Here is a 22,173-nt window from a genome sequence, read left to right as displayed (position 1 = left end):
AAAAATCATCTTTAAGAAAGTCACCTTTGTAGGAACTTCCCCCTCTCCTGCCCATCGGAACTGGATTAAATTTCTCCTTTTTCCAACCTGGCCTGCTGTACCCGGCATTTGTGGACCAGCATTATTCACATTCATATTGAAAACATTAGATCTTGTCACCATTTTAGCATACGATATACTTCCAGGAACAGTCTGTTTGTCCGATACGTTTGTTACCACACTCCCCCCACCCTCTCTCCTTCTTACATCATCACAAATAATTTTGGCAGCCTCTGCAGCCCTGGCTGGTACAAGCATCTTATCTCCATAAACAGTTTCTATTACTTTAATCTGCTCCTCCGGCAGCCCAGTCTTTTCTAATGCAGGCATTCCTTGTGCAAATTGTCTTTCCTTTATGCGCCCTCCTAAACCAGTACCATGCGGAAACCTCCTTGTACCTATAACCTTCTCGCCCTGCACGTCTCCGGGTACAATGCCCAGAGCCTCCCCAGCAACAGGTAATTCACCTGCCACTGCAGATTCACCTGGAGATTCCCCCTCAGTGCCACTTTTCTGTAAAGCTTCCTCAAGCCTTAATTCCGACATAACAACCTCCATTTGAGCCTGGAACACCGCGCCCTCTGTGTTCCTGGCTCCGCCATCTGCCATCACTACAGGTGGAAATAGTTCATGCCGGGCACTGTCAGGCTCAGCCGTCACCGGCCACTTCTTACCTGCCTTACCCCCAGAACCCGACACACTGTTACTCACCTGCAGGACAGCCGGCTCACCGAAAGCGCCCTTTTCCGCAACATCCTCCACCTCGCAAGACATCTCCACTGTGTCCCCTGCCACAGACTTCTCCTGGGAATCAGCAATCACAGCACCAGACACCTCTGACATAACTTTATCCTCCATATTTACTGCATCTTCAGCTGTATTACACTCAGCTACTGCTGCTGCCTCCAGCTGCATACACTCTGCCTGGACATCAGCTGGTAGGTTTGTTTCACTTTCAGTTGCACAGACAGGCTGTGGGGTGCTGCTGCTGCAATCACCAGGTACACTGATATCACCTGTCACCATGGGTGTCGGCCTTGATTGGACCTTTGCATGAACTGGTAACCCTTTCACTGCTGCTTGCATCTGCTTTTCCTTTTTTTCCAAGCGCTTTTCTTGCAATTTACTTTTAACCCTTCCCAGAGTCACAGAAAGGGTTTCAATCACTTCTTTTACACTGGTTTCTCCCATTTATAGCAGGTATTTCTTTTTTTCTTCTTATCATTAATTCTGGTCTGTATACGCTTTGCCTCTCTTTGTAATTCCTCAATAGAGAAGCTATCAAATGATTCCTCCTCCTCCTCCTCCTCCTCCTCTTCATCCCCAGTATCACCAGGGGATCCAGGAACATTCTCCAAGGCATCAAGGGGCTTCACCCCCCCACATACTTCACTACCCCCTGGGCAGACAGTAGCTGCTGTCACTCCACCCTGTGTTACATCACACAAGGGAGCACCCAGGGAGAGTTTGTGGGAATCCGACTGTGGCTCCAGTTTCTTCACTGGGCCCACACCAACAGGGTAGGTAGCTTCCAGCACTGCTCGACCCTTTGTTCCATCACATAGGGGAGCACCCTCAGATATAGGGGGAACAAGCTGTGGTTCCAACTGCACAGAAGCCGGGCTGATGATATTACCTCCACTGTCACTCATGCTGCTTCCTGATGATCCGGACTGGCCTGCCGCACTAGTTATCCGGACACCACGAGTCTTTGCTTTGGCTTTTGCTTTAGAGCCCGAGCCACGGGCTGAACGTCGGGAGCACTCTCCCCCAGGAGGATCCATCCCCCTGGGGAAGCCAGCAGGGAGTCTCCCTGCAGACACGGGACACACCTGCAGCAGCTAGAGCTCTCCTCCACACAACCTCCTCACAGCTCAGACAGCACACACTGCAGAGTCTCCACCCCCAGGATAGGTGGGAGTAGGGTAGGTGTGAGGGTGTATTAGTGTGAGTAATATAGGTGGAAGTATGGGAGGTGTGAGGGTGTACCAGTGTGAGTAGTATAGGTAGGAGTAGGGGAGGTGTGAGGGTGTACACCAGTGTGAGTAGTATAGGTGGGAGTATGGGAGGTGTGAGGGTGTACCAGTGTGAGTAGGGGAGGTGTGAGGGTGTACCAGTGTGAGTAGGGGAGGTGTGAGGGTGTACCAGTGTGAGTAGTATAGGTAGGAGTAGGGTAGGTGTGAGAGTGTACCAGTGGGAGTAGTATAGGTAGGAGTAGGATAGGTGTGAGAGTGTACCAGTGGGAGTAGTATAGGTAGGAGTAGGATAGGTGTGAGAGTGTACCAGTGTGAGTAGTACAGGTGGGAGTAGGGTAGGTGTGAGGGTGCACCAGTGTGAGTAGTGTAGGTGGGAGTAGGGGAGGTGTGAGGGTGTACCAGTGTGAGTAGTATATTTGGGAGTAGGGGAGGTGTGAGGGTGCACCAGTGTGAGTAGTATAGGTGGGAGTAGGGTAGGAGTGAGGGTGCACCAGTGTGAGTAGTATAGGTGGGAGTAGGCAAGGTGTGAGGGTGTACCAGTGTGAGTAGTATAGGTGGGAGTAGGGGAGGTGTGAGGGTGCACCAGTGTGAGTAGTATAGGTGGGAGTAGGGGAGGTGTGAGGGTGCACCAGTGTGAGTAGTATAGGTGGGAGTAGGGTAGGAGTGAGGGTGCACCAGTGTGAGTAGTATAGGTGGGAGTAGGGTAGGAGTGAGGGTGCACCAGTGTGAGTAGTATAGGTGGGAGTAGGGTAGGAGTTAGGGTGCACCAGTGTGAGTAGTATAGGTGGGAGTAGGGTAGGAGTGAGGGTGCACCAGTGTGAGTAGTATAGGTGGGAGTAGGGTAGGAGTGAGGGTGCACCAGTGTGAGTAGTATAGGTGGGAGTAGGGGAGGTGTGAGGATGTACCAGTGTGAGTAGTATAGGTGGGAGTAGGGGAGGTATGAGGGTGTACCAGTGTGAGTAGTACAGGTGGGAGTAGGGTAGGTGTGAAGGTGTACCAGTGTGAGTAGTATAGCTGGGAGTAGGGGAGGTGTGAGGGTGTACCAGTTTGAGTAGTATAGGTAGGAGTAGGGTAGGTGTGAGGGTGTACCAGTGTGAGTAGTATAGGTAGGAGTAGGGTAGGTGTGAGGGTGTACCACTGTGAGTAGTATAGGTGGGAGTAGGGGAGGTGTGAGGGTGTACCAGTGGGAGTAGTATAGGTAGGAGTAGGATAGGTGTGAGAGTGTGCCAGTGTGAGTAGTATAGGTAGGAGTAGGGTAGGTGTGAGGGTGCACCAGTGTGAGTAGTGTAGGTGGGAGTAGGGTAGGTGTGAGGGTGTACCAGTGTGAGTAGGGGAGGTGTGAGGGTGTACCAGTGTGAGTAGTACAGCTGGGAGTAGGGGAGGTGTGAGGGTGTACCAGTGTAATCAGTATAGGTGGGAGTAGGGGAGGTGTGAGGGTGTACCAGTGTGAGTAGTATAGGTAGGAGTAGGGTATGTGTGAGGGTGTACCAGTGAGAGAGTGGCGGAGGCAGGAGCAGGGCAGGTGCGAGGGTGTACCAGCAGGAGCAGGGCAGGTGCGAGGGAGTACCAGCGGGAGCAGGGCAGGTGCGATGGTCTACCAGCGGGAGCAGGGCAGGTGCTAGGGTGTACCAGCGGGAGCAGGGCAGGAGCGAGGGAGTACCAGCGGGAGCAGGGCAGGTGCAAGGGTCTACCAGCGGGAGCAGGGCAGGTGCGTGGGTGTACCAGCGGGAGCAAGGCAGGTGCGAGGGAGTACCAGCGGCAGCAGGGCAGGTGCGATGGTCTACCAGCGGTAGCAGGGCAGGTGCGAGGGTGTACCAGCGGGAGCAGGGCAGGAGCGAGGGAGTACCAATGTGAGCAGTAGTACACAGGATGCTGTCCCATTAATGGCTGGATCTACATTGACAAAACTGTAAACTTTTTATCCTATATCAGATGCCATTAGTAGTGCCCCAAGGCTGTGATACAGTAGGTGCCTCCAGCCGCCGCTATTGGAGGCTGGATGTAGTGGAATGTAAGGCTAACGCCGAGGAATGTACTTTAACGTCAAACTTTCACATTTTAAATGAGAAATTTGGCTTTGAGCATTCAGTGGTGCTTTACATCCCTTCTATCACCCATGTAGGATGACTTAAACCTGCTGCCCGGCCTGGACCACCTCTTCTTCTCTCTTCCAGCAACGTCCCTCAATACTCGTCAGGTACAATAAATAGTTACCCAGATCCTGCTCCTATATCGGTCAGAGATAGATGAGGTGAATAAACAGGAACCTTTTCCATCCCACAGGGGGAACATACAGTATTTAGACAAAGTCGCACAATTTCTCTCAGTGTGAATCACAAAGGGGGGATTTTCCACCGCACCGTCCTCCTGTGCATGGTTCTCCTGTGGGGGGGGGGCTGGGATCTCCCCTCACAGCGGCTGTTTGTTATGGAAAACTCCAAGGCGGAACAGAATAAAAAATAATCTCGGAATTCCTTGGCTGGTTTTAACTTTTAAAAATAAATAAGTGAGAATGACGGAGAAATAGATCTTCCCAGCGGATTTTGGGAGCTATTTTTACAACTGTCTTGTTTGCCACTGAGTGATTATGGTAAAATCTCTGCATTATAGCTCAGTATCTCTTAAGGCAGGGATGGGGAACCTCAGGCCCGGGGGCCATATAAGACCTGCGGAATCATTTGGTCTGGCTCGCGGAGATTTTTTCTGCTAGCCTCATCTGGCCTAGAATGGCACCCTGCAGCCAGAATCTATGCAGCAGTGCTGCCTGGAGCGTCCTTAGGACACTTCAGGCAGTCACACCGCTGCCCTCGCAGCTCCCCGGAGCATCCTCAGGATGCTCCGGACATTGCTGTGATCGCCAGTGATTGTGGCCCCGCCCCCGTGTGATATCACAAATAAAGGCGTGGCCTGCACCAGGCCCGCGAATAATGTTATATATAGCAAAATGGCCCTCGGCAGAAACAAGGTTCCCCACCCCTGTCTTAAGGATAAACACAAATTTTAATAAACATTTGCACAGGTTGTATGTTTTATCTCGTATGCAGCAAGCTCCGTAAAGTGTAACTTTCATGAGCTTCTTCCCAAAAGGCAACGCCAGAAGCTATGGGCTCCCTTCTCTGGCACCTCCACCCGCACGTGCGCATTAGGACTTTTAGGACTCCAGGGTCATAAACCCAGAGGCCAGTGCTTTGCCTGGGTCAGCTCTACATCAAAAAAATTGTCCCAGCAGCTAACTATTTATGCATACCGGCATTAGAAAACACCAGTCTGCATGCGAACAGGGACTGGATGTATTGCAATCTAATTCTGACACATAATAATAGGACAAAGCAGCGGTGGAACGCGAAGGTGGTATTGCCGGAACTTATACTTATCAGAGGGGGAGAAATTCATTCAGGGGTATAACTATAGTGGGTGCAGTGGGCGGGGCATGTAGTATTAGGGAGCCTGTCTCCTCTGCACCCAGCTCAATGCTCACATAGGCATTAGTATTGATTCCGAATGTTACTGGGAGAGACCAAGTGACCTCAAGGGACATCGTCTCCTGGCAGATCCTGTGGTGTCTCTCCACTGATACTGGCGTGATAACATCAGCACCAGCGAGGCGATTGATTGGAGGAGCTGCCAGCTGCACTACAATGTGGCATAATGTAAACTGGGGGCACTTCAATGTGGTATAATGTGAACTGGGGGCACTACAATGTGGTATAATGTGAACTGGGGCACTACAATGTGGCATAATGTGAACTGAGGGCACTACAATGTGGTATAATGTGAACTGGGGCACTACAATGTGACATAATGTGAACTGGGGGCACTACAATGTGGTATAATGTGAACTGGGATCACTACAATGTGGTATGTGAACTGGGAGCACTACAATGTGGCATTATGTAAATGGGGTGGGCACTACAATGGCATGTGAACTGAGGGCACTACATAATGTGAACTGGAGACACTACAATGTAGTATAATGTGAACTGGGGGCACTACAATGTGGTACAATATGTACTGGGGCACTACACTGTGATATAATGTGAACTGGGGGCACTACAATGTGGCATAATGTAAACAGGGCACTGCAATGTGGTATAATGTGAACTGGGGGCACTATAATGTGGCCTAACATGAACAGGGGGCACTACAATGTGGAATAATGTGAACTGAGGGCACTACAATGTGGCATAATGTGAACTGGGACCACTACAATGTGGCATAATGTGAACTGGGAGCACTACAATGTGGCATAATGTGAACTGAGGACACTAAATAATGTGAACTGGAGACACTACAATGTGGGATAATGTGAACTGGGGGCACTACATTGTGGTATAATGTGAACTGGGGGCACTACAATGTGGAATAATGTAAACTGATGGCACTACAATGTGGTATAATGTGAACTTGGGGCACTACAATGTGGCATAACATGACCTGGGGGCACTACAATGTGGTATAATGTGAACTTAGGCACTAAAATGTGGCATATTGTGAACAGGGGGCACTACAATGTGGCATAATGTGAACTGAGGGCACTACAATGTGGCATTATGTAAATGGGGCACTACAATGTGACGTAATGTAAACTGAGGGCACTACAATGTGGTATAATGTGAACTGGGGGCACTACAATGTGGTATAATATGAACAGGGGGCACTACATTTTGATATAATGTGAACTGGGGGTACTACAATGTGACATAATGTAAACTAAGGGCACTACAATGTGGTATAATGTGAACTGGGGGCACTATAATGTGGCATAATGTGAACTGGGGGCACTACAATGTGGCATAACATGACCTGGGGGCACTACAATGTGGTATAATGTGAACTTGGGCACTAAAATGTGGCATAATGTGTACTGAGGGCACTACAATGTGGTATAATGTGAACTAAGAGCACTACAATGTGGCATTATGTAGACGGGGCACTACAATGTGATATAATGTAAACTGAGGGCACTACAATGTGGTATAATTTGAACTGGGGGCACTACAATGTGGTATAATATGAACAGGGGGCACTACATTTTGATATAATGTGAACTGGGGGTACTACAATGTGGCATAATGTGAACTGGGGGCACTACAATGTGGTATAATGTGAACTGGGGGCACTATAATGTGGCATAATGTGAACTGGGGGCACTACAATGTGGCATAATGTGAACTGAGGGCACTACAATGTGGCATAATGTGAACTGGAGCACTAAAATGTGGCATAATGTGAACTGAGGGCACTACAATGTGGTATAATGTGAACTGAGAGCACTATGATGTGGCATTATGTAGACGGGGCACTACAATGTGACATAATGTAAACTGAGGGCATTACAATTTGGTATAATGTGAACTTGGGGCACTACAATGTGACATAATGTAAACTGATTGTGCTACAATGTGGTATAATGTGAGCTGGGTGCACTACAATGTGGTATAATGTGAATTGGGGGCACTACAATGTGGCATAATGTGAACTAAGGGCACTACAATGTGGTATGTGAACTGGGAGCACTACAGTGTGCTATAATGTGAACTGGGAACACTACAATGTGGCATTATGTAAATGTGGGGCACTACAATGTGTCATAATGTGAACTGGGGACACTACAATGTGGTATAATGTGAACTGAGGGTACTACAATGTGGTATAATGTGAACTGGGAGCACTACAATGTGTTATAATGTAAACTGGGGGCACTACAATGTGGCATAATGTAAACTGAGGGCACTACAATATGGCATAATGTGAACTGAGGGCACTACAGTGCGGTATGTGAACTAAGGGCACTATAATGTGGCATAATGTGAACTAGGGGTACTACAGTGTGGCATAATGTGAACTGGGGGCACTACAATGTGGTATATTGTGAACTGGGGGCACTATAATGTGGTATAATGTGAACTGGGGGCACTACAATGTGGCATAATGTAAACTGACGGCATTACAATGAGGTATAATGTGAACTGGGGCACTACAATGTGGCATGTGAACTGAGGGCACTATAGTTTGATATAATGTGAACTGGGTGCAGTACAATGTGATATAATGTGAACTGAGAGCACTACAGTGTGGTATAATGTGAACTGAGGGCACTACAATTTAGCATAATATGGACTGAGGGTACTACAATGTGGCATAATATAGACTGATGGCACTGTAATGTGGCATAGTATGGACTGGGGGCACTGCAATGTGGTATAATGCAAATTGGGGACACTACAATGTGGCATATGGACTGAGGGCACTACAATGTGTCATAATATGGACTGAGGGCACTACAATGTGGCATAATATGGACTGAGGGCACTACAATGTGGCATAATATGGACTGAGGGCACTGTGTGGCATACAAGCTAGTTCAATACTATGGGGCATAACATCAACATCCGCTGCAAAGAGAGATATCTAGCTAGATGTCTGCCCTTATTACACAGCCTTATACTCTCTGTGGGGGAGATGTATCAAATGGTCTAAAGAGGACAAGTGCAGAAGTTACCCATAGCAACCAATCAGCTTCAAGCTAACATTTTATAGAATGATAAATGACAGCTAGAAGCTGATTGGTTGCTATGGGGAACTTTTGCACTTGCCCTCTTTATAAGGTTAGATACACCTCCCCCTGTATCTTGTACATGCGTGCCTCCTTTCTAGCTCTCTCTGAGGTTATTCTATCAAACTACAGCAATAAGGCTGCTCTCCTCCCTGCTCCACCATAGGTGTCCCTACATCCCTAGCAATGGATGTATAAAATACAAGTTCTGGTGAAGTATTTTATGTCCCTGGAGAAAGTGTTGCTTTATGTCTGGCTTTAACTGATTATATTTTCGTTCGTGGTTTATAGTTCTTGGGTGTCAACGCTGCTCTCCATATTTCCATAAAGGTTTTGGCCATCGCCCCATTGACTTATGATGACCCGTCTAACATTTTATGATGCCTTGTTCTGCAATTCTATCTCCTCAACGTCGCTGTCGATTGCAGATCCAGGGGCCTGTAATTCTGCCAAGTACCTATAACCGTCTCTATCACTGGGAGCGGATTTAGAATTTCCATTTTAATGAATAGCGAGGGATCTGTTGCAACACGCTGACTAATATAACCCTTAGGAAACCTGCTCTCTCTCTCTCTCAGCCCTGTCACCGTAAGCTCACCCGCACAGACCGGTCTGGTCACTTCCTAAACATCTGCAGTTCCTAAGAGAGCGCCCTTCCAGCACATAATTTATAACAGCGACCCTGTTCCTGACCGTTTTTATGCACCATTGTCGGTAATCGTATTCAAGTCTGTTTCTGAATTTAAGTAGGATGGAATTAATTACCTGGCATAATTACACCTGCTAATGATCAACAACTGGTAATTAGTGGGATTGTCACCCGAATTTATAACTGGAACTGGAAAATGTAGATTTTTGGGGGGGCATAATTTGTCTTTAACATTATAACCATTTAACCAACTTATTTCACTTACTAAAACTGTAAAAAAAAAAACACAAAAAATGTTTATGTAACATATTTTGGTTGAAAATGACCATCCTACAGCCCTTACGTGAATAGGTGATGTCAGTGGGGCCGCCCCCAAAAGGCAAATGTTCCCTCAGAACGCTTTCCGTTTAGGCAGCCACCCCCTCGGGCCCGCCCGCCAAAGGGGGCGAGCTGTCACTCAACATCGACAGCTTGCCCCCTTGGGTGCGAGACCCGGAGCGACGGATTGCCCGTCGCAAGCCGGGACTCACACATGTGCACGACGGAGCTGGCTCCGTCATGTGCATGCGCTGTGGGCCACCATCGACCCTGTTGTGAGCGCTCAGCGCTTGCGACCGGGTCTGAATCAGGCCCGTAGACCGTCGGCATTCCGACTGCATCCCCTTTACACATACTGGATTCTAAAATTTTCGATTTTATACATAGACTATCGGTCAATCCTGTCTACAGTATTTTTTATTTTATTTATTTTTCTTTACTTTATTAAATATATATATATATATATATATATACACCCATATATACAGTCAGGTCCATAAATATTGGGACAGTGAGAGAATTTTCATATTTTGTCCACTATTCACCACCACAATGGCTTTGAAATTAAACAAACAAGATGTGATTTAACTGCAGACTTTCAGATTTAATTTGAGGGTAATTACATCCAAATAGGGTGAACGGTGTAGGAATTACAACAGTTTCAATATGTGCCTCCCACTTTTTAAGGGACCAAAAGTAATGGGACTATGAACTCAAAAGCTATTTCATGGACAGGTGTGGGCTATTCCCTCATTATTTCATTATCAATTAAGCAGGTAAAAGGTCTGGAGTTGATTCTAGGTGTGACATTTGCATTTGGAATCAGTTGCTGTCAACTCTCAATATGAGATCCAAAGAGCTGTCACTATCAGTGAAGCAAGCCATCATTAGGCTGAAAAATCAAAACAAACCCATCAGAGAGATAGCAAAAACATTAGGTGTGGCCAAATCAACTGTTTGGAACATTCTTAAAAAGAAAGAACGCACCGGAGAGCTCAGCAACACCAAAAGACCCGGAAGACCACGGAAAACAACTGTGGTGGATGACAAAAGAATTATTTCCCTGGTGAAGAAAAACCCCTTCACAACAGTTGGCCAAATCAAGAATACTCTCCAGGAGGTAGATGTATATGTGTCAAAGTCAACAATCAAGAGAAGACTTCACAAGAGTGAATATAGAGGGTTCACCACAAGATGCAAACCATTGGTGAGCCACAAAAACAGGAAGACCAGATTAGAGTTTGCCAAACAACCTCTAAAAAAGCCATTACAGGTGTGGAACAACATCCTATTGACAGATGAGACAAAGATCAACTTGTACCAGAGTGATGGGATGAGAAGAGAAGGAAAGGAACTGCTCATGATCCAAAACATACCACCTCATCAGTGAAGCATGGTGGTGGTAGTGTCATGGCGTGGGCATGTATGGCTGCCAATGGAACTGGTTCCCTTGCATTTATTGATGATGTGACTGCTGACAAAAGCAGCAGAATGAATTCTGAAGTGTTTCGGGCAATATTATATGCTCATATTCAGTCAAATGCTTCAGAACTCATTGGACGGCGCTTCACAGTGCAGATGGACAATGACCCGAAGCATACTGCAAAAGCAACCAAAGAGTTTTTTAAGGCTAAAAAGTGGAATGTTATGCAATGGCCAAGTCAATCCCCTGACCTGAATCCGATTGAGCATGCATTTCACTTGATGAAGACAAAACTGAAGGAAAAATGCCCCAAGAACAAGCAGGAACTGAAGACATTTGCAGTAGAGGCCTGGCAGAGTATCACCAGGGATGAAACCCAGCGTCTGGTGATGTCAATGCGTTCCAGACTTCAGGCTGTAATTACCTGCAAAGGATTTGCAACAAAGTATTAAAAAGTGAAAGTTAGATTTAGGATTGTTTAGTTTGTCCCATTACTTTTGGCCCCTTAAAAAGTGGGAGGCACATATAGAAACCGTTGTAATTCCTACACTCTTCCCTTGATTTGGATGTAATTACCCTCAAATTAAATCTGAAAGTCTGCAGTTAAATCACATCTTGTTTGTTTCATTTCAAAGCCATTGTGGTGGTGAATAGAGGACAAAATATGAAAATTCTGTCAATGTCCCAATATTTATGGACCTGACTGTATAAAGTGTATATATATATATTTTTTATCCTGAATGCTTATCAATCTCTTGTCGATTAACATCAAAAATGAAAATAATATAATATCTACATAGGGAGATTGCCGCATACGCCAACAGTTAAACCTATGAAGAGGTCATGGAATTTGGTACCAGCGTTTGGTGAGACAGACGCTCTATAAAGCTGAGTGCCGGAGAGACCACCGAAATTACCAGGAAACACAAAATAACAAAGACCCAAAGCACCAACCACCCAACCATAGCAACATAGCCAAAGGTTAGTGGCACGTTTCCCAAGATGGGACGGTAACATAAACCCCCACAAGGTCGTAAAATTCATTCTGCCCACCCAAAATAAACAGGCAGCTGATCCGTCAGGGACTGTGGCAGAGTTTTATTTGGAGGTTGCTGGTGTATAACTTTCCCATTAGGCAATATAGGAATCACTACCATGATCCATCTCTATGGACCTTTAAAAATGACGGAAATTTACAAAATTAAGGCCCCCATTTATCAACGAAGCGTAACCCCTTTAGCGCTCACTAAAGGGGTTATGTGATCCTTTCTGGATTTAACAAACGGCGGTAATCTAAGATTCCCGCTGTTTGTCACTGCATCTAAAGATGGCGAAAGAGCGATGCGGTCCCCATTGCCGGCAATGGCGACCGGGTGCTGCCTTTCCGGCTTCAGCGAAGCCTTCGTGGCATGGCCGGGTTCCCGTGTCATGCACATGCGCAAACGGACCATCACGCGTGCGCATTTCACAAGACTCCAGTCGCTGGCAGCGTTAGGCTGGAGGACCTCGCCTCTAAAGATGACGAGAGCAATGCCGTGACAAACAGCGGTAATCTTATGTTAAATCCAGAAGCGATGACATAACCCCTTTTGCAAGCGCAAAAGGGGTTATGCTTCGTTGATAAATGGGGAGGGGGCCCTGTAAATGTAAATGAGACTCTTTTTTCTAAAACATTTAAAGGACATAGCTAAAACAAGATGAATATATAAACTTTGACATTACAGTCACCCTCATCAGCCTAAAATCCCTACTCAGTGCTGTTGGAGGACCCTGCTCCTTCCTCTGCATACTTGCCAGAGGGGGCAGCTAGCTTGGCACACAGGGGCAGAACTATGGGAGACAATGGGAGGCGCCTTCCGCCATGCTCCAGCTCTGAAGGGGCATCTCCTCCACTGTCCACAACATATTCACCCCACTTAGGGCTGTAACTATGTACCCAAAGTGTACCGTCACGGGCGTCCAATACATGGCACCTCTTCCCGGCACCTGAGAAACCACCATACACTAGAGATGAGCGGTTCGGATTCTGTGGAATCCAAACCGCTCCGAACATAGGGGATTCGAGTCCACCCGAACGCTGTACGGGTGTTCCCCGCCTGACTCGGATCCTCGTTCAGGGCCGAACGGCGGCCGCCTGATGTCGGACTCTCGCTAGAGAATCCGACATCAGGGCTCCTATTGTGTAGGGCACAATGCTGTGATAGTGCTCTGCCCTACACAGAACAAACACACAGCCGCCAGCGGCAGCTGTGTGTTTGTTACAGCAGCCAATGAGAGTCAGGCAGACTCTCATTGGCTGCTGCACAGAGGGAGCCGACTGGAGCTCACTCAGGAGCTCCGTCTTCCGGCTCCCTCCTCGGCGCGTGGATGCAGAGCGGACGGCACGGGAGAGGGGATTCAGGTAAGTTTTTAATTTTTTTATGTGTGTAAGGGCCGTGGGTGCTACTAGGGGGCACAGCTACTGGGGGGCATACTACTGGGGGGCATAATACTGGGGGCTATACTACTGGGGGGAGCCTGCTACTGGGGGGAGCCTGCTACTGGGGGGGCATGCTACTGGGGGGGTCTGCTACTTGGGGGGGCTTGATACTGGGGGGCATAATACTGGGGGCTATACTACTGGGGGGGCTGCTACTGGGGGGAGCCTGCTACTGGGGGGAGCCTGCTACTGGGGGGGCATGCTACAGGGGGGGCATGCTACAGGAGGGGTCTGCTACTTGGGGGGGCATACTACTGGGGGGGGCTGCTACTGGGGGGCATAATACTGGGGGCCTGCTACTGGGGGGCATACTACTGGGGGGGGCATACTACTGGGTGGGCCTGCTACTGGGGGGGCATACTACTGTGGGCATTGTGTAAAAGGGGCACTACTGTGTGTGGTAACATAAATAAGAGACACTACTTTATGGTGTAATGTGAATCAGGCCCTATGTGCGGTGTAATGTGAATAAGATTGTGCACTGTGACTCCTTGGGCCGTAGCCCACTATGTAAACAAGTACTGTGACTCTGCTGGCCGTACCCACTGGGTGGGTGCACTACTTTTCATTTCTGCCACTGCTGTGTGGCAATGTGTCATAGTAGTGTGGTGTCTGTGCCGCTGCTTTGTCGCTTAGTAACCAGTCAGCTCACTGCAACCTTTGGCCAATAATGTTGAAAACAATATTATAAGCTGTGATATGATCTAAATTGACTGGAAATTAATGTTATTGAGGTTAATAATTCTCTAGGAAGAAAAAAAAGACCAATTTATGTGATTTTAGCTTTTTTTGTCCATTTTTGTAAAAAAAATCCAAATCCAAAGCCGGACGACGAATTAGAACCAAATCCAAATCCGGCAAAAATGTTCCGGCGCACATCCCTACCATACACTAGTGGAGAGCTCCATGTCAGACCATCAGCTGCCGCCTTCCTCTATCTATAGCCTGTCTGCTTGCGAATTGCTACATTACATTGGCAGCAGCTGTGACGGGGGGGCACCAAATTATAACTTGCCTCCGGGCGTCTGAGATGAACTTACGCCAGTGTTGGCACAGCTGTTATTCGGGAGCCTCACGGCCGTTCCGGGGAAGTAGGCGAGTGTGTTCCACTGTCTATGTTGTAATGATCACACTTATTATGCTATAATTAACTACTTATCTAGGGGGGTACGGGCCGCACTGGGTGATACCAATATAGCAGCAGCTCTACTATTTTGGTGTGTCCCCCCCCCTCGGATGGTATCACCGAACAGTGCTGCAGCGGTCTGGATGTCATCCGCACTGTGCTGGGAGAAGCTGGGGTAAAGCATTAATGTGCTTATTTGCACCTGCTCAGTATCTCTGGGCCTGATGCAGCAAGGGAGAGAACGCACGCACGCACTCGGCCGACGTTTCCGCACTGCGCATGCGTATGTGTCGCACTGTGCTTGCGCGAACTAACCAGTGCGTTCGGGTAAGGGTATGCAGACTACACGCGGTGTGTACGCAGACTACACGCGGTGTGTACGCGGTGTGTATTGACAGGAAGTGCCGTGTGTGGGTGGTGACGGGGGGTGGGCCGGCTCCAGGGGTCGGAGCACCCTGTGCCGGCCCCCTCCAGCGTGCCCTATCTTTGTGCGCGACTGAAATTGTGGGCGTGGCCTAATTATCATAGGCCACGTCCCCTACGTGGCGTTATTAGGAGGCGTGTCCGCCTCCTAATAACGTCAGGCTGGGGGGAGCTTCACTAGCTGGGCTTCCCCCAGCCCTCTACCATCACTGAATGGATGCCGCGCGCATGCACGCAGCATCCATTCAGAGTCTCCAGAGTCCCCCCGATTTAACCACCCGCGGGCCACTGCGGCCCACGGGTGGAACAGCAGGACAGTAATGTCTCGCTGAAATCGGGATGTTGGGGAAGGGTGCGCCCTCTATGGGTGGCACACCTGTGCTGCGACCGCTCAGGTCAAACACCCCTAGAGCCGGCCCTGTTTAGCGAATGCAGGCGTGGCTGTGCGTTGGGAAGCCTTTATAGGAGCGTGCATAATTAAGACAGGGCGGCGGCATACACAGCCAGGCGACTCGATGCACACAGGAAGTAGCCAAAATCCTGCGCCAGGTCAGGTCATCCTCTATTGTGCGTCTGGATCCGATGGTTCTCGATGTTACCGATATTTGCGGTTGCCGTGCGAATGCATTTATTAGCATATGCACGGTGCGGCCGAGTGCGTGCGTTCTCTCCCTTGCGTCCCTTGCTGAATCTGGCCCTCTGTAAAGTATATTTGCAGAATATCCTCTGAAAACACTTGTTCTGGGGTGTCCCAGGGATTTAAGAAGGAGGAACCACAGCAGATATCACTGATCTCCTACAGTCCCTCCTTTTCCGACCACAAAGCGTTCCGGAGCTTGGCCATATGGAGATGGCATCAGACTATGGGCTACTGTAACTGTAGCACAGATTCTTTTTCTCCATATGCCCCTAATAACGCATGGGCAGGACGACGGCCATGTACGCATAGAATGCGCGTGTGGTCCGAACCTAAAAGCAGAGTAATAGCGCAAGTAATATATTTTTTTTTAATTTGTTTAGTTTGAGCAACTTTTCTGTACCACACTCTTTTTTTGCTCCCATGCAATAATTCCCTATTATGTCCCTTTAAATAAACTTTATGCAAAGGGCTACAGGAAAGAGAGACACTGAGAACTAAAGAAGATATTTCAGCGCTTGCAGAACAAGGGTGGAGGGAGCGACAAATGGGTCAGGGTTATGCAGTTATGTCAACTCTTTAGTCCCGAGCAAGGTCAAGTTCTCTGCTTATTTTATAACGTACATCAAACAGGCTCTTCCCAGCGGGCCCAGATGGGGGGGGGGGCGCATCCAACAGACAACTAACAGATGTCACACATAATGGCTCATTATTACGTGTTGCTCAAGAGAGGAGAGTTTCCCAATCTGATCGCTATGGGGGACACTTACGCCAGGAAGACAAAACGCGTTGGGGGTGAGAGTTCCAGAAACACGGTGACATCATACGGAAACATATGGGGACGTGGATGGAAACTGATGCACAGCAAATAAAATAGAAGCAAGAAGGGAGTGTGTAACCCACGGGAACCAATCACATTTCTTCTTTCATTTTTTTTAGCCTGTGCAGGAATTAATGATGGAATCTGGTTGCTGTGGGTTACAGTAACTTTTTATTAGGCGCCGGTCAGCATAAATGTGCCCCCTAGAATGAATCGGCTCCTCTAGTCTGCCCATTTCAATGATTAATGAATGGGGTGTGTCTTGCCTTAGTGCCACGTCATTACTTACGTAGTTTGAATGGCCAATTGGCCTGCGGCGGCGCACTTTATTTTCCTTATCACTGCTGTCGCTTCTTTGATTGACAGTAGTAGGAAATATATGGTGTAAGGCTAACTGGGCGCCCCAGCTGTTGTAGAACTACACATCCCAGCATGTCAATCTATTTCATGACTTTAATTATTTTTCATTAGTGGGACTGAAAGCCCAGGACTGGCGATAAGCAACAAGTGATGTTTGTATTGCTGTAACAAGAGTAAAATCGCGCGTTGCTGTGACATTTTCGTGAATGAGCATTATATATCATATCAGCACTATGCTAGGGACACAGGGCCTCATTCAGAGTCAGACCCGCTCGCTAGATGTGATCGCTCGCATCCAGCGTATGCAATTTGTCAAAGTGACGCCATGGGAAGCGCTCGCTCGCTCGCCAAGGCATAAGCACACCCACTTTGGCGGTGGGTCGCTCTGTGTTTGCAGACACCCATTAGCGTATGCTGAGACGCCCACTAGCGCACGTCATCTCCAGGAAGTGTTTTAAAACATTGGTACATCGAGCACCATCGGTAGCGATCGCAGCGCTTGTGGTTGCCTTACCCTGCCGCAAGCCCTAAATGTCACTGTGCTTCTGCCCAAAATATATACACACCCATGATGAGCAACAGACATCGATTGCATATGGTCTCTTCGGCTAGCCAGTAATTTTATATATGAGTTATGCAAACCTTGGGCCTGATTCAGACCGGGACCCTATGCTGCGCTCGCTCGCATTGAGTGATTTTTCTCAATCTGCGCATGCGTATGAGTCGTGTGTGAGGATGAGGGTGTGGATGTGTGAACGCAGGCGTGCCCGATCCGTCAGAACGGCGTTTAATGGGTGTGCATAATTAGCAAAGTAGCGTCATTACACACGTGACTAGATTGTATTTTAGCCTGAACTGCTCGCAATGTTGTGGTGGGAAAAGGCTACCACAAGCGCTGCGAGCAGCTCCGATGGCTCTCGATGTTCCCCATTAATCCTACAACTGCCGGAGATGACGTGTGTTGCGAGTGGCAAAGGGGCGTCTTTATACAGGTGCGAGCGCATAGTGCGGCCGCTCGCTATTACTTAGTGGGCGGCTTTACGCGATGCAGTGCGAGCACATGATTTAAATATCCGGCCCCTTTTAGCCAGCGAGCAGCCGCAAATCGCGTCCGGGTCTGAATCGGGCCCCTTGTCTTTTAGACTCAGAGCTGGCCATCCTTACTTATTCTAAACAGCGCTCCACGGACCCAGGTATCTACTGGTAAGGACGGAGAAGACACAGATGCCACCCAGAAACCCCTCATCTGGCGATACTATAAAAACCCGTCTGACTGAGATGTATTTAGCAGGGGGCACGCCAGCCGATTGTTTGACACAACCTGACACTTGTTTAAGGAAGACGTGACGCTGTCAAGGAGCTTTGAAAACATTAAGAGAGGTAGAGGTCTATTTTCCACGCACGCCCCACAGCGTAATATTAATCACCCGCTTTCCTGTTCCTCTGGGTTTACAGATCTGCCTGTGGCCATAAGCAGGAGAGGAGAAGTGCACTATCATTTTTTTTAACCCTTCATGTCCGGCTCTAAGACCGCCGATGGAAAGACCTCGGTATGACTCAGAAATGTCTTGGTTGGGATGAATGGGCCTGTCCCTTTAAGGCCAGTGTAAACAGACCGCTCTGGGGATGTTGCTAGTACACCGGGGTATAAATAATTTGCTTAAGATGCCGAAAATACTCCAGTAGTTATCAGAGGAATCTGGTGCCTGGAGACGCATCTATTTGTTGATATATACAGTCCATTTAGAGAGCAGGTTACCAGGCATTACTAGCGGGACAGTTTATAGTCTAATAAGCCCTCGTCTTCCTCAGCAAACCTAACCCCGCGCTGTGTCGCATTTAATTCAAACATCCCAACGCTGTGCTAGAAGCTGTGATAGGGGTACGTGATCCCAATTTTACGTGGTGCATGATACAGGCCACAGGTGTAAGAGCCCTGGCACATCCTCTGCTGGGTTTTGCAGTGGCACAACAACTAACTTTTACTGCTGTCTCGGGGTCGAGGAGTCCCCCTCGATACCCCCCCGTCCCCTAATTTGGGAGACCCCCAGACATTCAGGGAGCGTAGGCGATTTTATCTATAACTGGCCACGCAAATTGGATTGGTATCTGATCATTCAATCCATTCAAGTTGATAAAGAATCAAAAAATAAGTAGTTGACGAAATGCAAACTGTAGGTCCCCAAATGAATAAGTAACCTGTTAACAGTAGCTGGAAATTTCCATTCAAACGGAAATGAAGTAATGGCATGATGAACGTCTACCAGCTGTACTACTGTACTGCACTATGCATGCAGTGCAAAATGCCAAAGCGGATTTTCAGCACGGTTGGCGTAGTGGTTAGCATTACTGCTTCACAGTCCTGAGGTCATGATGTAGCCACTATCTGTGTGGAGTTTGCTCTACCCGTGTTTGCCTGGGTTTCCACCGGGAGAATCGGTATGAAAGCGCCTGGCTGACCAAAGCAGAGTTCCCGGCAGCGGAAGCCCGACAGCGCTGGAAATCCTGATCGTCGATAGGTAAGCATTGACTAACCTAACCCTCCTTAGGGGTGCCTAACCCTAACCTCCCACCACAAGTGCCTAACCCTAATCCCCCCTCTAAGTGCCTAACCCTAACTCCCCCCTTCCCCGCTGCCTAAACCTAGGTCCCCCCTGGGGGTGCCTAACCCTGACCCTCCCTCCCCCTAGCTTAACCCTAAGTCCCCCCCGGGTGCCCTAAACCTAAGCCTGCCACCCCGCGGCTGTCCGCTCGCGGTGCCCGGCATCCCTTCCATCAGGATGCCGGGCGCCGGTATCCCGGCATCAGGGAAATGTCAGGCGTCTACATCTAGATGCCCGGCATTTCACCCTCGCTGGGATATGACAATCGGGAAGCCGACTGCCGGTATTAAGGCAGCCGGCTTCCCGATTGTATACCCCTCCGGGTGCTCCGGATTCCTCCAACATGCATACTGGAAGGTTCATTGGCTACTGACAAAAAATTTAATTAACGCAATATGAGTAACATCATCAATTCCGACCCCAAAAATGTTTTGAATTGGTGAATCAAGGATTTCTAATATGGTGGACTTTGTCGATCATCGGCAAATCAGAGATCGGTGAATAGGATCAGGGACAATTGGTGTGTGGGCCCCATTAGTGATGCTTGAACCAGCAGATGTGCTCGAGCTGAAATCAACACATTTCACCTGTTTAAAACATTGCACGACCAGCCTCAAGCCGCAAACTTTCCACACTGCAGTGTTTGCGAATTTGGTTTTCAAAAACGTTGGAGGAATTTTTAACGTTTGAAGAATATTTTTTTAATAGTGTTCAAAACATAAAAATATTTAAAACACAGTATTTTGACGTTAACAGTGATCTAAAAACTTCAAATGTGAACTTCGAAACTCCGAATGGCCACCCCGACAAATTTTAGAACTCAAACTTCGAACCGAGGCCAACTGGAAAATGCACAAACATTAAGGGGTAAATTTACTAAGATGGGAGTAATATTAAGAAGTGATGTTGCCCATAGCAACCAATCAGATTCCAGGTATTATCTTCTAGAAGGTGCTAGATAAATGAGAAGTAGAATCTGATTGGTTGCTATGGGCAACATCACTTCTTAAGTAGAACTCCCATCTTAGTAAATTTACCCCTTAAAGCGTATTGGGAGCTACTCCCCAAATTAGCTTATCTGACAATTTAAAATAGATGACCGCAGGTGCTGACACGGGGTGCAGTGCGGTGCCTCTGTGGATGGATACTCCAAAAAAGGAGGCATCCCCAAGAAGGATCCTCAGGAGTTTTATTATTTGGACAAGGGTGTATTGTCTAAAATAAATATAAATGAATAAATTAATGAATTCATTAATAAATAAATAGCTCCTTTTTTTAAGCGTTTGAAATTCAGTTCCATACATGATTTACATGCAGTTTTTACTAGCCCTGCTTGATTGTGTTTTCATAAAGTTGCATTACACACATATATATATATATTTATCTTATTTTATTTAATATTTTAATAATAATGCAATAATATATATTATAGGAAGCTAAAGAGTTAACGTGTAAGTGACGCAGGTCCCCAGTGGATCCCATGATGGTGCTAGCATGCCGGGGTCAGGTCTTAGCATGGCACTAACACGGCTGATTACGTCGGAGGCGGAATGACACAGCTGTGTGAGTGCCAGCTTTCCTGTTTGTGGTGGATGATTGACACCTGGAGACACCTCTCTCTCCTCGAAGAGAAGTGATGTAACCTCTCATCCAACAAAGTGCCACTGTCACAGCTGGGAGAGGCGGCATCAGTGATTAATTAGGGTGAACTTCGCTGCCGATCTACCATGGTTGGGGGGCTGAAGAATTGCAGCTTTATGCATGATTAATTCCGTTTTTATTGAACGCTGTTGCCGGGCAACATAAAAACAGAGGCTTTAAATGGGGGGGAAAAAATATCACCAGTAATATAGACATTTTATATAAATATCGGGCTTGTCCTACGGGTGGTACATTGTCTAAAGACGACGGCAGGTGGAGAAGCTGCCCCATAGCAACCAATCAGCTTCTAGCTATCATTTTATAGAATGTACTTAATAAATGATAGCTATAAGCTGATTGGTTAAACATGGGAGTGAATGTGACCATAGAGGCGCAGTTTGGCAGGATCTGGGAGTGGTTTTGGTTTCAGGGGTGTGGCCAAAGTGTCATTGGCATGCTGGCAGATGTTAGTAAACTCACTAACGTGTATTATCGTGTTACCATATAATAACCTTCTTAAATACAATGTAACTTACTTCTAAAATAAGGACACAGACAACAGTGTTGACGTTTAAATATTTTGTCACATTTATTTTTGACAAGTCATTAAATTTTTAGACTATAAGTTAATACTAATAATGGTGACTGTACATATAGAACGCACAGGACAATAACCACCAAACAGCTCAAACAAACACACACACAAGCCAAGCATTGGTGATCAACTCTCCTTTACCTTCAACCACTGGTCCAGGTGTTAGAGCCATTTCCCGTCCAGGACAATTGGCTGTCGCCTTACTCCACTTCAATGAGAGCGCACCCACTAAGCCTAACTATTAACATAAAGTAACTCCAAGTGTCGTTCTTTTCCGCAACCACAAACCAACCATCATACATTCAACAAACAAAACAAAAAAGAGGGAGGGTGGGAAAAACTGTAACAAAGAGGCAGATTTGCAAACATCACTCCATTAAATACTCTTAGACCACTCCCCATGAACATTCATTGGCTGCATAAGACCACTAAATTTAAAGGGAAAATATCCAACACATTATTAAACTGGCAACACTCAAAACACTTGTGGTTTAATGTCCCTTAGGCTTAAATTGACAGCCTTCGGTC

The 22,173-nt window shown here is 47.5% G+C and overlaps 1 pseudogene; it reads right to left on the bottom strand.

The window, feature by feature from the left end:
* Positions 1-22,173, bottom strand: part of LOC148542342 (uncharacterized) — a 164,834-nt pseudogene that overhangs the window by 10,223 nt on the left and 132,438 nt on the right.

This window comes from Taudactylus pleione, unplaced genomic scaffold (genome assembly GCF_031769625.1).
Source record: "Taudactylus pleione unplaced genomic scaffold, aTauple2 ptg000013l, whole genome shotgun sequence".
NCBI classification, from domain to species: Eukaryota; Metazoa; Chordata; class Amphibia; order Anura; family Myobatrachidae; genus Taudactylus; species Taudactylus pleione.
This window is presented reverse-complemented; position numbering and strand designations above follow the sequence as displayed.